Below are 18,936 nucleotides of genomic sequence, written 5' to 3' on the forward strand. Positions count from 1 at the left end.
GTGATTTCTGTGTTCGTATTTCAAGTAGTGTTTTATTCTAATTCACTAGCATACATATTTACAACATAAATATCGTATATATTTGGTTGAAAAGCAAAGTTTAAGCTTACGTTAATCATCTTCCCGGCGCATAGTTAAGGCATTATATCCCTTTATAATGAAAGTGTTTCTCTCTGTGGTTGCTTCCTTGTATTCAATGATTAGACAGGTAAAATGCAAAATTTTAGTATTTCTCACCAGATATCAACTGACATATATGTCATATTAGTGCTAAGCGGCCGGTATAGCTAAGTCGGCAGAACGTCAGGCTAATGCAGTGTTACCACTAGGTGAAGAACCCAGATTTGTTGTTTGATTCCTATCCATGGCGGGGTGATTATTAGGCTGAAACACGGGCAGCCATTGTTTTGTCCATGGGCAAGACACTTAACCTCATTTACTCACGCGACGTGCCTTTCTTGTGGTGCAGTAGCCACCAACTACAACAATGTGACATCCCTAAAATGAGTCTGTGAGTCAAAGAAACATATAAATAAACAAAAAAATAAACATCGACTCGTTCCTTATCGGATATTTTCATACTTTACTTTAACCAAAGTGTGTTTTATCTCAATTTATTTCCAAATATGCCATTGTGTTATTTATGAAATAAAGCAGCCAAAATGTGATTATCTCCTAAAAAGCGATCAGGTTTCTTAAAAATAAGAATAAGGTATTTATTTATTTATTTACTTCTTTTTTCAGCGTGTACTATCGTCGACAATCTGTGTGTCGAACATGATTCGACAGAAGAAAATTAATTGTGTTGCAAGCAAATAGTATTGCTGTTAGATTCTCGATGGAAATTAGAATAATAAAAGACCATCACTGTAAGAGTTTATTCATGTGATGAAAAAAACAATTAACCGCCATTTCATTAGCGTTTTTTCTGGTTTCGGGAAACCGTTAAAAAAATATAATACAAATTGAAAGTTTCAATTAAAAGTTTTGCTTTAAGAATCCAATACAAATTGAAAGTTTTTTTCGATTAAAAATTTTGCTTTCAGAATCCAATATAAATTGAAAGTTTCAATTAAAAATTTTGCTTTCAGAATCCAATCAGTGTACAAGATAACATAGTATAGGGGGAAACTGATCAAAATTGATTCTTATTCACCTGTGGGTTTTGCGTTTATGCGTGAGCGCGTTATGAGAGAAGAGTGTCCTTTGAGGCCGATCTGTGTCCTCCTGGCGCTTATTATCGTTTACTCCAGGTTAAATATTGTCCTCTTTTACCGGGAATTGGTAGAAATTTCCTGTCTAGTATGTATCGCCATAGCTGAATGACACACTAACCTTGGGGTGCGGCGTAAAACAAGATGTATACATATAAACAATCTTACCATTCTCAATATCATTTAAAGAGTATATCATAATTATACAAATGTCTATAAATAGGTTATACGGTCATTTAATATCTTCCCTAAGATTTCTGCTAAACACGCAACATGTTTTCGTAACGTTCGCTATCTTTGTTTAACCAAAGTATACTTGAGCCCTACTATTGTATGAGAGTTGAAAGCGGGAAATACGAACTTCCGGTTTGATAATGGGATGAGTATCAGATGGCCTTGCTTCAATGAATTCCATTGTAATGTTGATCAAAAGACGCGTGAGAAAAGTATTCTTTTTTTCAGAGGTGTGTAGATAATTTTGTCGTATTAATAGCTTACATGATGCAATGTTCCTGGTTATTATCGTCCTGTATTAACGATAAGTAATCAGACAACCTGGTTGTGCCCGCCCTGGAACACTTTTCTGTACTAATACAAAATGTAAGTAAGAGTAACACCACGTTCCCAAACCAAACGTTTACCATACCCTCATCAACGTTAACGTCGCTGTTGAAGTAATTAACATTTTACAGCAAGGATATTCGATCTATGATAAGCTCATCGGTAACTCAGTCAGTCTAGCTAATCCTGAGACAGTGATGGGAAGCAATAAAAATGTCTGACTTTCAGGACCAGAACTTGCAGTATCTGTCAACGCTGCCGGCTGACGTGCCGTTAGGAGATATATTTGTAATGGCTGTTTGTCTTTCGCTTGTTTACGCGAAGTTTTCTTCCTGATGAAACAATTCATGGAATGTAGACATGTCTTCCTTCTATTTTGTAAAGATCTGAAGTTTAATAGTCCATAGAGGTACAGACGGCCGACACTTCCGTAACGACAAAAACAGAGAATCTGAACGACTTTCCGTTCAATGTGTTCTCACCATTTAATGGCTCTGAGACACACCGGAAATTGCTTCATAATGTTGGTCTGAGAAAACGGAAGAAGTTTTGGAATTGTGTTAATCTAAGTTTGTGAGTCAAACAGCAGCTACAAGCCTACCTGCTGGTATGACATGCGACACGTTTCCACTCACTGCATGTACAGCGTTGTAAAATAAGATTTTATATCTAAATATCACTGACAGGAAATTACAACCTTTATATAACTCCCGGTAAAGCCTTAGTCCATATCCCTTTGACCGTTTGACCATTTGGCATAGTTCCTTATTCTGAAGGTCAAACATCTGTTACTTTACCTATGTATTTTTCTTATACAGAAAAAAATATTTTTAAAAAACATGGCCACAATTCTGATAACTTAATACCAAACAATATTTTGTTAATAAAATCATCAATATGTAATAAAACTATATATATAGTTAGTGTAAACAAAACTGTGCCTTACTAAAAAAATTGATCGCGCCGGGAAAAATAGATAATAAAACTATCCTGGACCAGGCCGATTTATTTCAAAAACACTTTTTTTATTTTTTTTCATCGATGCATATATCATTTTGATAAGGTGGCCTGTTGTATGTCATATGCACTGTGGGAGTTCCACAATGAACAACACATGTAATAAGTTGCACCTGTGGTTGTATTCTGATGCTTTGTAGCGTAAAGCATGTGACAAATAGGCGGGCGACTTATTTTACTTCGGCCGCTTACATACTCATGCCAACTTCCGGTAATATCGAGAAAGAAACGCATGCGCATTCAGCATTTGTATTGTGATCTTTTCTCGGTCATTTAGCGTTCTTATCTGTGTTTCCAATAATAAACGTCTATGCGAATCAGATAGCTTTGTTCTGTGTTACGGTGGCGTTTTAATTGTCACCGAGTTTTAGAAAGAAGGCGGTATGTGTATAGTTAATTGCCTTTAACGGGCTAATGAACAATACATATACGCTACTGTGTTATGTGCCTAGTTAGCATTCCGCGCTAACAACTATGTTGTATCGCTGGCTTTGTTCAATTAGCATCAATTAATTTTATTGCATTTTTTCTTCGTAGATATTTGTTAACGTGTCACTGTATGTATTGCTCAAACAATAGCGACTGGCATTCTAGGTCGGGCTCATATAAGACAAATCGCCACAGCGGTACATGTATGATGCACAATACACGTGTAGATTTGATATGTATTGTGCATTTTTTAAACCTTAGATCGTCTATTGTGAATATGAAAATAAATCGGAAAAAGATTTAAATATCCCGCCATTTGTTTGATCCAACAATTTATTTTTCATACCACAGGAAAGTACAAAATATCACTAATTAAATGTATCTTTTATATAATACATTGTAATGAAAACTACGCACCAACGATAAGAATCAAAGCATGGGAAAGATGACAAATAATATGAAGAAGTATTATCATTTTTATTAAGCAATATATGAAAGGAATTTAATAACTTACTCTTATTTAAATAGATAGGAAACAAAAGAGAGCAACGATGGAGATATTGCATTTATCAAAGATATTGTCTGTCATTAGATAGAGTGAAATAAATAAGTTAAAGTTATCTGTCTTAAAATTAAATCAAGCACAATTTACCTACCTATATCAGAGTCCTATGCTCGTTAGATTGGTCTCTGCCCATATGGACCGTGGTTTGGATAGTTGTGACATGTCCCTGTGACACAGAACATTGAACGACGAAATGACGCCAAGAGCTAAACGGTCGCGAGAGCTCCCAAATGTTTTGTGCCCATTGCAGAAATTACGAAAACAAATTCTTTAAATCAGCATAAAACATGACGGATACATCATTGACAATGAAGATTACACTTAAAAATAATGAAAATTCCCTCTCGGCTCTCATGTTTATTATATTTTTGACATCGAATGTCATATTAGCCAAGAACATCACTTGTCCATAAGCTTGACTTTAATCAAATGTTATTTCTGTTCCGACCACAAGATCATATTTGACGTTACCAAATATAATTGATGATACATTTCGTTTCGCTTCAAAATAAATGATGACAAATTGTCTTTGAGGATTTGCTGCTGTTGTTTCATTCGCAGTAATCCTTTTGACAAGCTTCTTTGTGGCTGTCATACGTTCTTATCCGAAATAAATAGAAATGTTTAAGATGATTGTTCGTGGAAACCGAATATCTTTCACCGGATTAATCGCTATCAAAGCAGCCATGACCATCAGATGTTTGGTGTTTAGGGAAAACAAAAAACGAACGTAATTACGAAAGAGTAGAATGGACATGGATGAAAACATGCCGATTCCAAGTCACCTAATGGGGACAACAGTCCATTTTTTGAATGTTAAGAAATCAAAGGCAATGCTTCACAATAATTATCTATTACGAAGCGCATGCTGCAAGTACAACAAGTAAACGTTTGTTAGAAACCAGTCCCGATCTGTAACTGGAGTATGATAAATCTCACCTTTTAGAAACACCGTATACATAGTCTTCCCCTTGTACCTACAGGTAAGATAAGTGGCATGCTGTCCGGTTGATGCAAAACATAAATAGCTTGAATAGGCCTATGTCTTCATTTGAATATTACCGTTTTAGGAAACCCTAGATCTTAATTATCTGGGGGGGGGGGGGGGGGGGGGGGGGGGTAGAATTTTTTTATTTTTTTCAAGAATTTCTGAAAAATAAAAAGTTCTTTTTTAAAATGTATAAAAACTTGATCATTGTCCTCGTGTCTTTACTGCTTGCACTTTTTTAGTCATCAATGTTATAACAATCTATAGGTATATTATGATAGATAACCTAGCAAGCGATTTGAACCCCATGGAATGTATATTAGACCTATTACAATCATTAGACCTACTACTGAATGTAGTAAGAGATGAAAAAATACTAAACAAACACAAAGCATTTGCGGATTCTATGCCTGGATGTCGGTTCCCATATTAGGAATTCAACATGGCCGACAGTATAATTTTATCACACTGTCAACTGTGTTGACTGATCAACTTCAATTCTTTATCCTTAAGGGAATAAATAAGTAAATACTGAATTGCCTACCAAGATTGATGCTTTGATGGTCAGTATCACTTTAAGTAATGTTTGTTCTATATTTGTCTTTAACTCCCACTTTAATCTGTTACTATAATAGCAATGTTCATGTTTAATTTCAGTTTAATTTTCGTTGGAAATATTTCTCGATTGACATGTTATTATATTGTATGTTTTTCAAAATGGTTGATCGTAGAGACCGATAAAGATAATCTGAAACGTGTATCGAATACTTACCATCATTTGTTTTAACCTAGTATTGTATTCTTATACGTTATACTGCTGTATGTAACTGAGGATACTAAATTTACTTGTTAACAATTCAAGTCTCAAAACAACTTAACGGTTCACTGATTTGTGTAGATAACGTTATTGTCGAGTAAATCGCCGGCTCATTTCCGTTTCTCTGTATCGCAGAATTCGGTTAACTCCTCCTCAGCTCATTGTGTAGCTTGTCAGTCTCCGTTACGCTGTTCACCAGAGACTTGTGTTTTCAAGTGCCATCTTACACATCTTGTGTATTTTGTTACTCTTCTAGTACCCCTGAATTTATTTCCGTCTCCTGTACATGTAATAGCTTGCCTTTGACTCGTTTTTACACGTATTTTTCGTTTTATCTTTTTGTTACCACACGTTTTAGGAGCCTCTGAACACTCATACCAACATAAAATAAGACGTTTAGGTTCTGGATGTGATATTGTGTGGTCTTGGTCACATAAATATGTTTGGCAAGGATGCATGCTGGGTAAATTCCGTTCATCATTCGGTAGGTTATTATGATTACCTTGACCCAATTGATATGTCCCATTGAAGACGCGGAAAATCTGGGGGAATTCCGAGTAGGTATGTCTCGCGGAGAATGCCGCCAGATGGAGCTGTTTGGTTAACACGTACCTAGCAATGATGTAGCGATACGAACATCTCATTGTGTAATTATTTAACGGAAGCTGCCCAAGCACGTGGCGTAAGTCATCCAAAACATTCTTACCACCTGCTTCTACTACAGAACTATTCTTCCGGAACTTTATCAAGTCTACATAGGGACAACGATTTGTTTACATTCCGCTCAACACAATCACCACATTTATTTTCTATACCTCCCAGATTTTGTTTTATTTCTTCTTTTTTTTCCTTTTCTTAATTTTTATTTTCTTTTTTTTAATTTTTCTTTTTTTTTTCTATTTATTTATTTTATTTATTTATTTTTTATTTTTGAAAGCATCATTTCACTGAAACATGGAGGGATTAACTTGTAACGAAAACAAATCCAGTGACACATTGTCAAATATACAACCTAAAATAATCCATTTAACTGCTACTAATTGTGTCGTGAAATTTCTCTTATTTAACTCACGGAAATTTCATGATTTATCACAGTTATTGCATAAAAGACTACAATAAAAATTGACTAATTATCTAAAAACAATTCAAAATGTTCACTGTTATTACGTTAAAACCTTTGGGATGTTCTAGTAGAGTACACTTTGGAAGTTAATTCGATATTGGATCATTACAGTCCTCAGCCCTGCTAACATTTGTCACCTGATAAGGGATATAGTAATCCCATTTCTTCGAATATGAAATTAAGTTATCACAAATGTTATAGCTCGGAATGTATTTATGTCACCGCAATGATTATAATATCACCATGCAATTAGACAACAGATAAACCGGATTTAATCGCCGAGTCTTTGGAAGTTGCAATTAGTAATAACGTCAGAATAAGAATATTGCTTGAAGGATTCTTTACATTTTTGTCGTGATTACGAATTTTCGCCATTATATTCCGAAGACTGTAGGTAAAAAAGAGGTACAGGACATATGTAAGTAGTGTTCAAAACAAACTAATGATGAAAAAATAGTGTTCCCACTCGATAGTGTATGTGATTAGGAACTTTGACGGAACTACGGTGTAGTATGTCGGTAGGTTTAATTAGGGAATAATTTATGCAAATAAATTGTATATTTATCTGGAAAGTATTTCAAATCAATTTTCACTCAATGCAACATGTTCTTTTCAACCTTTTTACACATTTTATGTATTTATGTATTTATTTATCTATCTATTTTGTCAGTATAATCTTTTTCCTTGCTTTCTAACCTCACATTATAGTAAAACGCTGGCGCAATTATAATCCAAATAAACCAATGACATCATCAACAGGAAACATTGACGCACATAAAACAACTGCATCATCAACTGATGAGGCACATCAACCAATTACATCATCAACAGGAACCAATGATACGCATGAACCAATGACATCATCAACAAGAACCAACTACACACATAAATAAATGACATCATCAACAAAAACCATTGATGCACATAAATCAATGACATCATCAACAGGAACCAATGACGCCTATTGTTTTCAAATGAATGTTATATATTTTCCGTTTTTCTTATATATAATGTATTGATAAAATATTACGAGGACGTGCCTCTAAGAAAATAGCGTCTGGCAAAATTTGTCCGATCTCAAGAATCAATCTCAAAATAATTATTCCTTCTTATCCTATTCTCCCTCCTATCGATTAAACAATAACTATGTAGCGAACACAGCCCTGTTATCAGTGTTGGAGTGTTCTGTACTCTTCTCGTAAAGTTTGTATCTTTCCTGCATTAGTTGACCTCATTTCGCACATTTTGTAAAATCTATCAGACGTTTCATAGTATAAACAATACAAGCTCTCGTTAACTGTGACTCTGCAATTGTTTCGTCTTATCAATATTTTATCCGGAAAGATTTGCTGTGATTGACGTAAGATCGCGCTCATTTACGCCATCCCAAAGAGATAACGGAGTTGTTTTATCGTAAAATCAATCGGAATAAATTTGCTACGTCTTTGATGGGGGTACATATGTAGATGTAATTGATTACTGCATATCTATGTTCGGTGATCACTCACCATTTAGACAACAGTTGGGACTTCAAAGGTCACCCAAAGAAGCTCAATGTCATTGGGATTGTGTTTCTGATATATCAACTATACATAATTTGATTAATTTGGCATATCTAACGCATCACTACAAGTTCATCAGTGTCATAAGTGGTCTTGATTTTTTTTGTCAACTGTTATGTCCATTAACGAACGGTCTTCCATCTGTGCAATATTCGTGATTGCCTACCTGTGATAATGCGAAATTGGTGTCCACTTTATAGTGCTGCGACCCTGAAGCATACAGCGTTGGAGATTTGGTATTTCCGCTGAAGCAACACATGTCAATAGTGTCATTATTATAAGCACATTAAACAGTGTTTGCCTGAAATCATTCTAAAAAGAGAAACTTAAGATCCTCTTCGTTTGTTTACCGATGGTTCGTGTGTATTGGGGTGTTCCTCAACTTAGATTAGGAAGACGTACGTCACCGGATATAGAAATAAACGAATGAAAAACATAATTACCCACTACAAGTCCTTTGTGAGCGTAGCGCAGCCCTGGCGGAGAGGAGTGAACTAAGGGAGGGAACTATTCTAGTGTACTTCTTTACCGGTTGTTATATTGATTTCTACTAACTAACTCTGAGAGTAGCAGGCATTGGTGTGTTAATAAAACTAATGTTGATTTTTTTTTTTCTTTTTCCTTTTTTTTTTTTTTTTTTTACAAACAACAATCCTTTGCGGTCAGACCGAGACCAATCTAAATATCATCATCCGATAGATTAGGAATAGCACATTTGTCTCATCAGTCTTTGTCTGATTGGCATAGAAGCATATACAAAATCACCATCCATATATCCTTCATCCATCCTTATTAGCTGGTTGTACGGGTCAAATGAAGGTTTATCTATTAATGTTGACACCATATTGTAAACGAGTGTTATTTCCTTTACACGAGACTATTAGTATGGATGGGTAAACTTCATTCCTCGAGTCTCAATGCGTCTTCACGCTGACAGCGTCTGTGGGGGGTAGCATATGGGCTGAATAATAATATGTCACATTCTATTCCATAATTCCATTGTTCAGGTTAGGGCCGATCTCACGCACAGAAACGTCTATCGTAGAATGGTCGACTTTGATTGTCTTCATCCATAATTGACAGTTTTGGGATTCATGTTGTTATCGCATGGAAGGTGAACCAAAGTCTTATTTATTCTATAACCTTTAAGCTTATGCTTTTTATACGATTGAAATAGATTCAACATTATAGGTTTGAATCATAAAGATTAAAACAAAATATTATTCAAAGTCTAAATCATTCCCGTCTGATAACGAGCATGATTTGACAAATGTATCTAGTTGATGAATCTAATTGAAAACAAAAACCCTTATCGTCACTTATGCAACTATTATATAGCAATCGTAAGAACAGACTTTTTTCCATAAACGACTCAGATCATGTCCTGTAAAATCCATTTTTGTGTACATTTCTACATTTTACACAAAGTAAATCATAAATGAACCCTCAAGAAGCAATCGATAAAAAAAATCAGTGAACTATAAAAAGAACGTTTATTCTCGTTCATAACTAGATAATTTCCGGTACTACTTTCTATTCTATTCAAACAAATTAAAACCATGCTTGGCTAATAAAAGCAACATAATTAGTCCTGACAATGGTGTTAGCATTCGATCTGTTAACAGCATTTACGTATGTAGGCAAATGAATGACAAATACTTTATTGGCAAATAAACCATGGTATTGTAAAACAAACTATTAAGAGCAAGAGAGAAAAGAATCTGTAATCAAGACTGTCTCACTCAAAATCGATCAAAGGAGAGAAAAGAATGAACAAAGTCAAGTATCCACATGTAAATTCTTTAGGAAGTACAAGGAATATAAGCTAAGGTGTAACGATAGGTTTGGGAGCCATACTCCAATATTTGTCTAAATTTTTAGTAGTTATTTGTCTCGTTGATGCCAGCTGGCTTTGATAGCAGCATAAATGGCCGACTTAAAATCAGTATATGACAATTTAATGCCAGTCTGTACTAAAATAACACCAATTTCTTCTGCTTTGTCAGCATTTTCATCAATTTCGATTCCGACATGTCCCGGAATAAAGAGAGACGCTATCCGACTTTGAAGATGTATTCGAAACTAATTACGGAACTGGTAATCACCTTAATATAACACAGCACAAATAACCATAAAATGGCCGGAGTAGAGAGACTGAACTATTCAACCGTAAAGAAAAATCTATTTTAATAAGAGGCTTTGATAAAAACAAGTGCTTCCTTTTTCAGATGTCTTCCCTTTTGAAACAACATCATATCCTATTTCTTGTCTTTCGCGACCTTTGCGGAGTAATAGCTTTCCTGCGTGTTTATAGCATTTCGTTTCTTACAGAAGCTTTTAAATTTTGCATTATGTCCATAGTGTTGGAGTTGAAGAGGCAAAAACATCCCGGGGTTGCGTTTAATTAAACAAGCAATCTTGTTTAAAAGTCGTTTTGCACACTTCAACAATGTGGAATATCGGAAGGTAGGTGAAACCACTACCTTCTTATGTTATCACTTGACTGATATGCGTCCTACTCTAGACGAACATCATACGTTTGTGACGACATTACATCGATCTGTGTTTTCTCCTCCACCTGTACTTAATATCCTGTCCTCGTCTACAATGCCCAACCCATGTCTGATGATTATATAGAAGCCATTTAAGTAGGACACATTGATATTCCTGGTTTGGCTTAGGTAGGTAAGGCAACTTCTAAACAACAAAGGCGTTCGACATCGTTATGGACATACGGTTGGCCCATTACTTGCATTCTAATGACTGAATGAACACTTGGTTAGAAAGGCGGATTATGTTGGTCAATAGCGAAGTCCTCTTTTCTTTATAGTCAACCTGATTTACATAAGATTTTCATTGATGTGTATACAGATGAGAGAGGTTTACGGAAGTGAATTTCTTTTGCGTGTATTTTTTTATCTCAAAGACCGGGACATTATCTCGACATTTTGAGTAAGTATCCCTTTAGTATCTGGACATTTTGACTAAGGTTCCCATAATTTCAAGTAAGTGTTTCAAAATCCTTAATTTCGAGGTAAAAACTTTACATTTTGAGATAATAAGTCGGTATATCAAGGCAATGTATCGAAATTCAGAAATTATAACTAAAACTTCTGGATTCCGCCATTTTGGATAACAATAGCATGCAAGAGCAAAATAGTTACTTGTGTTAATTATTGATTTTGAATTGATCCTATAAATTATCTACGTCTCTCACTGTAAATATACACAATGAGTGCCACACTGATATATTGCGTTAAATGTAATTTAAGTTTATCGTTTTTTGACAACAGGCGTATCGATCGCTGTACCAGTCTGTTTATTGTTTTCCACAAAAAGTGATGTGGTCGCGCTATTTCATCGTTTTACAAACCTGTTTAAATTTGATTTTCCTGTTTTAACACTGCTGAAACAAGAAAAAAAACATACGTTTTACGGATGACACTGCACAGATGTACCACGTACTAACTCGCTGGTTTGGTACAATTTAGTGTAAACACCTTCTGAGAATTTTTTTTATTTTTATTTTTTTTTTCGAAATTTCTTCAATGTTGTCAAAAGTATTTGCCTACGTTCATTGTTTGTTTGATACACAAGAATTAAATCGGGGGAAATAAAACAATAACAGGAAGGAAAATATTGTGCATGACCAACTTCCGTTCCTGGATTTCATGAGGCCTTCGTGATTGATGCCATCTGTGGTGCGGAAAGTTCTAACTGGGTCACTTGATCTGCTTTCCTTTGTTTTAACGCCTCTTCAGATCCTTACATTAGTATCTTATATTGACTTTCAATTAATTTTTTAAGTGTTTGGTATTACATTCAGATAGTTATGGAATGATCTGCTCTCTTATTGTCTAGTATTTCGACACTCGATTCGCATTTGTTCTGATGTATAAACACATACATCTTACTGATACTCTACAAACTTGTCTTAGCATTGTATACATAGATATATGTATAATGATCTGTTTCGCCATTACTTAACGGACCAGGAGAAAATAAGATTGATAAACTTACCTTCCTTACCCAATATCCACGTAGAGAATATTAACACAAGAGTATTGTGCTAACATAATACGACGTTTTTGAGCAATAGGCTTAGCCTTGAGACATTCTATCTTAACATACGCCATAGCATTAAATCTATAATTCAGCAAATACAAGAGAATTTTTTTTTTTTTTTTATTTTTTTTTGATAAATCTCAGACTTTATGTGTCTGCATCCACAGGATTTAGAAGAATTACGAGGTCAATGTTTGGTAGAAGTTAACCTTCCCTGGCACGAAATCAACGCCAACCGAAAGAACTATACAATCATAAAACGTACCACCATATTGCATCAACATTATGTGCCGTAGACTTTCAAGACAAGACACGTATACAACATTGTAACCATTCGTCATTTATTTCTTTGCAATTCTATACTTCTATATCCGCTTGTATGTCTTTTGTTCAATATTTTATGATTTCTTTGCGATAATCTCGGTAAACATAATGTCCCCTGAGATTCACAGTTACCGTCTATGCCACTTTCAATTCTGATGAATAGTGACACATGCACTGAATAAATACGCGCATTATACAATGTAAGTCTTTTTGTTTTTAAATTATACAGTATCCAAAAAGGCACAATTTATTAAGCCTGGGGTTATATGGGCCTCCATGTTTTGGCAATTCTGTTAGACCCATTTAGAGGTTAAACCCTCTGGGTTTAAACTCTTTTAGCCCCTAGCATCACAGAGTCGAAACTGCTGTATGGCGTAGTGTTATATTCATTGTGCAACATACACTGCATCCAATACTAAATTTCGATTTAAAATATTTATTTTACTTGCGTTCTTACCTGATCAATTCTATAATGATCATAATAATGCTAAATCTTATTATTCAATTATAATGATTATATATATATAATTTTTGAATGACTACTGAAAAATAAGGTTAGAACTTTTGTGAGAATAATCCTACATGGTGGTTATGATTCAATAGTTCTAGGGACATTAATGTTTAAAATTGAAGCTCTGTGAGACAACTGCTACGTGGATGGTTATGATTCAATAGTTTGACATTACTACTTTGTTTTATTTTAGGACAAGGAACAACAGACTTCAAAGACATGGTTTACCTATGGTATGTCGGAATGAGATGCCACCTATATAGAGCACAGTAAGTAACCCTTTGGTTACAGTATACCTCAAGTCGAGACAGCTCTCGTACTGCCTACACCTATTGCTGTTACTGCCATGAAACGGAGCTAAGGTACCACCAATTATACTCTGGCTGTGAGCGTAGTAGTGACAGTGCAACCAGCTAGCTCTGGCCGAGTACAGACCACTATCCGTCGTTAGCACTATATTCCTTACATCGGCTAAAGACTTTGAGCTTGGCTATCAGGGATTAATAACAGAGTGCCAAACCAGATATTGCCTGTGGATATATTTTACTGCCAACCACAAATCGCCACTGGTGTGCCCACTTTTAATGGAGTAAAAATGGCTATATCAATAATACAGGGTGTAACGTACCGTCATCTGAATTAAACATTCGTTCCGGGTAATAAGTTGTGAGATTTAATGCACGGATATTTGATAATTGTTTAGATCGCTAGATATATGATGTAATTAACCTAACCGCTAGATTTATCTTATGTTATGATCATATATCCTACCAGTCTGTAATAAAAACAGCATCAGAGAACAGTAAATGAAACAGTGCTTAAGATTAAGATTGTATCTCTTGGTGTGGTGACATTGGATATCGTACGGTACGGTGATGATAACGAGAATTTGTTATTTCCGTACAACACTTAGAAAAGAGCAGTTGATGAGATAGCAGGTGTTGTGCCGACTGTCACAGTGTTGTTTTTGTTCTGAAATACAGATTTACCTTTACATAATCCTATGACAAATATCGACATTTTCCACCACCAGTAACAACTCTAGAACTGTGTTTGCCAACGTTATACATTCCTTGCTTACAGAGAAAGCGAAGCAGTTCTGATCGTTCTTAAAAAGTGTCAGCGGATTCGTGAAAAAGGGTGAACATTAAGTGCGTTCAGTTTACAGTTCACCTTCAGAAGAACTTGTTTTATACAGATACTGATTTGATATATGAACTTAATATTAATATATATTCTTTGAGCGAATGTTCTATTGACATCATTACGTGTTGTATAATTTGATTAATCGTCTAGTGCTGAAACTGCAAAGCTTCTTCGTAAATATGACATTATGTTACACGGTTAGAGTATAACATATTATAAATATATATATATATATATATGAATATGGAAAAGAAAATATAGGCTAAAACAATCAATCGAAACTTACCAAACAGATTTGATAAAGCGAGTAATTATGCATAGATTTTTACAAATGGGCGAGACATCTGTCTGCTATTGGACGGCATCTATTTTCGAGAAGATACGCCCGTGTAGCTATAGGGAAGTGTACCAGTGAATACATATTATTTGTGGTAGTTGATTTTCGATGACGTTCATACATTATATATATTTCCATAGAGAATCGTTCTCGATCCTGATTGGTCAGCTTGTTGTCTCCACGATAGCTCTTTATTTTCGATTTAATCACATCTCATGAAAACTCTTTGCGAAGTGTGTCTTGCCGTCAATGTGACACAATAGGGGCTAAATTGTTAGAGCTGGTAATTGGAAATTAAGAAAAAACGAATCTCATTTCCTTTTCTGTGTTATCTTAGGAACCAAGCCTAACCAGCAGAGACTGTCTGTTGAAAGATGAATAAGTACACTGTCAACGTCTGGCTGTGACAACGGAGTTAAACTTGGGTACTGTGATAGCAACAACAGTGTAACTGTCTTTATTACGTCACGTGACTAAAGGTGTGTGGAAGTAATCAAAACAAGAGCTTTGCGGTGTTTTCCGTTGGAGATAGTGACAGCATTCCGTTCTGTGTTCTGACATTCAAGGAAAGTGTTTTGTTCTTGGCATAGTCATCTGTTTTGTTCCTGGAAGAGACGTCATCTTGTGGATATTGAAAGAAGGTAAGATAGGTTTTTTATGATTTTCCTATAATTATCCAAACGATATTTTATATGATATGATAGATGGTCGGATGTTACGTCGTAGCACACTTAGCTTTCACTCAGATGACATAATTTGTTGTAAAATAAATAAAGTTTAGACTAACATGTAATAAAATATGAAATTAATATGAATTAATAATGCACATCAATAAACGAATCTCTTGATATTCAAGGACAATTTCCGGAGATTTTTAAATACAATTGTACATGCCAGCGCTATAGAGGGGTGTTTAATGTTTGATAATGTACATGTTCTACAGATCACTCGATCTGTCTATTTTTAATTACAGCCCAGTGACCGATAAACTTCACTAGAATGGTAAATGTTATAGGAACACAAACACATATCTCCTTGGTTTATGTTTGATTTTTAAGTGATAAGCAGCATTTGTAAATCCACAGCTATTTCTGTGTTAGTCTATATATCTTTTGAATGATTATTTACTGACGCGAGGCAACAATGACATCCACACAGACTACTAGAGGTATGCATTTGTAGCATGCTTCACAAATAAAGAAATAAATCGGCTATGGCATTAATGCAATAGTTTAACGAAAACAAATAGAAATGTTTTAATGCCATACCAATTCCAACTGTATATCTGCTAAATCCCAGTCCTATTTCAAATTCGTCAGCAGTTGTTGTGCAATGTTTAAAAACATTCATGTTACCTTGTAGGATATGATGACTGCATGTAGGCTGGGTTTTTTTGTTGTTTTTTTTTTGTGGGTTTTTTTTTTTTTTTTGTTTTTTTTTTTTAACAAACCCCTGGCGTAGTCGTATCATCCCAAGAGAAATCCGTTTGTATCTAAAATTTAGAGTATAAACTAAACAATGAATTGGTTGCGTATACTTTATTGTTATGTGAATTTTATCTGTTTGGAAGTAAATATACAATGAACATCTCTGTAAACAAGCATAGCACTAGGCTATCTACCGTTGTTATCGTGAAGCTTGACACGTGAGGTTTTGATGGTATTCTGTAGCATGAGTATGGCATTGTCTGTGATCTTCCTTGGCATTGTTTTGTTTTGAAGTATAACACGGACATGGTCTTGGCATTTTTTCCTATATACATTGTACAGCTTAATATTTCACAAAGACATATCATTATCACCTTGGATACATGTTTTACCCAGGATGATACGTCCAACAGGCGTTTTGTTCTCCTATGATTTTTTCCCGTAGACATCGTACATTTTGATTTTACCCGTACGACATTCCACGGCCTAGTATTTCCCGTAGACATTCCACAGCCCGATACATCCTGCATACATTACATAGACCGATAATTCTTATAGATATCGCAAAGAACCTACATTTCTCGCAGACATCACACAGACCGATATTTGTCTTCATCATCACACAGACCGATATTTGTCTTCATCATCACACAGACCGATATTTGTCTTCAACATCACCCAGCCCGATATTTGTCTTCATCATCACACAGACCGATATTTGTCTTAAACATCACATAGACCGATATTAGTCTTAAACACCAAACAGACCGATATTTGTCTTAAACATAACATAGAACGATATTTGTCTTCAACATCAGATAGACCGATATTTGTCTTCAACGTGACATAAAACGATATTTGTCTGAAACATCACACAGCCAGATATTTGTCTTAAACATCACACAGACCGATATTTGTCTTAAACATCACACAGACCGATATTTGTCTTAAACATCACACAGACCGATATTTGTCTTAAACATCACACAGACCGATATTTGTCTTAAACATCACACAGACCGATTTTTCTCGTAGACATCCCGCACGGGTATTTTCTGTAGACATTTCCCAATAAGACATTCTCCGTATACATGTATATGTTTAGCTTACTTTTCCAAGTTAATTAATTTCCTTTAACTTGATGTTTCCCGATATTAACATTTTTTTCCTCTTGATATTTCCCGTAAACATCGTGTCGTTGCCATACTTACCATCGCTAGATGATGTACGCGTAATTTTCCTGTAGACATTAAAACGCTGGATATTTGTTGTTCGCTGTTATTCATTGATTGACGTTTCCTGCAAGTATTGTACTGATTGGAATTCGATATGGCCAATGTTTACTGTTATCAACTGACATTGTATTTGTTATACGTTGATTAAAGCTTGTGTATGAATGTATTTCGATCCGTCAGCATTGAGTGCAACATTTAATGAAATACTACAGTCGGATCAAATTTATCACCAGATGGAATTGATCTAATTACTATTTCAGTAGGAGTCGAGTTCAGGGCCGATACCGACGTCTTAGATAATGTGTTTGTTGTTTTTTTTCTCGTTTGTTTCTATAACGATAGTGAATCCTATAAATCTTTGTACTATAGTTAACACCGTGCAGGGGCGAGGACAGACTATGTCTACTGCATCTCACCGCATGTCGTAAATGACAACTTGTTGGGGCCCCCGCAGGATACTGAATAGTTTATCGGATGTTTTTTTGCTTATGGGACACCAGGGAACATATGTATCAGCTACATCCCACTATACATTGTATTTTGAACTAGTCTGGCACGTATGACGTAATAATTTTACCTGCTGCCCCAATAACATGATTGTAGGAGGCGAAAAAATTGAATTCTATCCTTTCTCCTCTTTCTAATCAAGTTTCGTCTTCCTAATATATCACTTGACAATGTCTAACATTTGAACGTTCATCCCCGTGATGAAGGTTCTGGGCCCTGTCCCTTGGCCTCGACATAATGCTAAAGCAGAAATACACATTGTAATTTTACATTTTACGTTCAATTTGATTTTACGTAATCTATAAGAAGGGGGAGGGGTGCGGGGAGAGAAGATTCTTCTACCTGCTTATAATTATATCGTTACCTAAAACCAGGTACGAATCGGAATATAGCTTAAACGTGATCTCATTCAGATTAGAATTACACAACAAGTATGTGTAATATCATATACATAACCTTTATTAATTACACTGCCTGTATCATTGATTTAAGTATTATTTGACCAGCTTTACAAGGATGCCTCAGAAGCAGCAAGGGGCATTAAAACAAAGTTTCAAAATCATTTTTTGATCAATTCCTTAAAAAATACTTACATGTACTCTCCATTAAATCTTTTTTGAAAGCTATTCTTTTTTTAAGATTAAAACTTTTTCATTTTGAATTGTTATTTTTGATGTTTTGACAAATTCACTTTTAACATTGACCGAAAAGCTGTCCAGGTGGTGTCTGACTTAGTGCTGTTTGTAAGCATTAATCTTTATTACAGCATTCCGGGGAATCTTTCCCTGTCTTAATATGATATCGCAACAGTACAAATAGCAATGACATAGCTTTATCGATAGTGAAATATCTGTATTTTCAAGTTAAACTGTAATTATGCAACCAGTTAATCAATAGTTATTCAATTTACATATTCTACTATTTGTAATATGCATGTTCATGTGTAGAATTAAACCCAAGGCTGCTTTGCGCTGGAGGCAGACGCTTGGCTTTGATGAACTCGTCGTGTAGATAGATTTAGACGTTCCTCTACACGGGATAATGAGCCTCTTCATGTTACAAGCATTCATCAATGTATCCAATCAGAATCTCATTATGTCTCGGTGTA

At 35.1% G+C, this 18,936-nt stretch overlaps 1 protein-coding gene across 1 annotated transcript in view; it reads left to right on the forward strand.

The window, feature by feature from the left end:
* Nucleotides 1-18,936, forward strand: part of LOC117343442 (diuretic hormone receptor-like) — a 143,074-nt gene that overhangs the window by 21,565 nt on the left and 102,573 nt on the right. Inside the window, exons 2-3 of the mRNA XM_033905790.1 lie at nt 13,370-13,445; nt 14,997-15,300. The gene's annotated coding sequence lies outside the window, so the exon portion shown is untranslated. The remainder of the gene's footprint in view (nt 1-13,369; nt 13,446-14,996; nt 15,301-18,936) is intronic.

Source organism: Pecten maximus, chromosome 15, assembly GCF_902652985.1.
Source record: "Pecten maximus chromosome 15, xPecMax1.1, whole genome shotgun sequence".
Classification (NCBI taxonomy): Eukaryota; Metazoa; Mollusca; class Bivalvia; order Pectinida; family Pectinidae; genus Pecten; species Pecten maximus.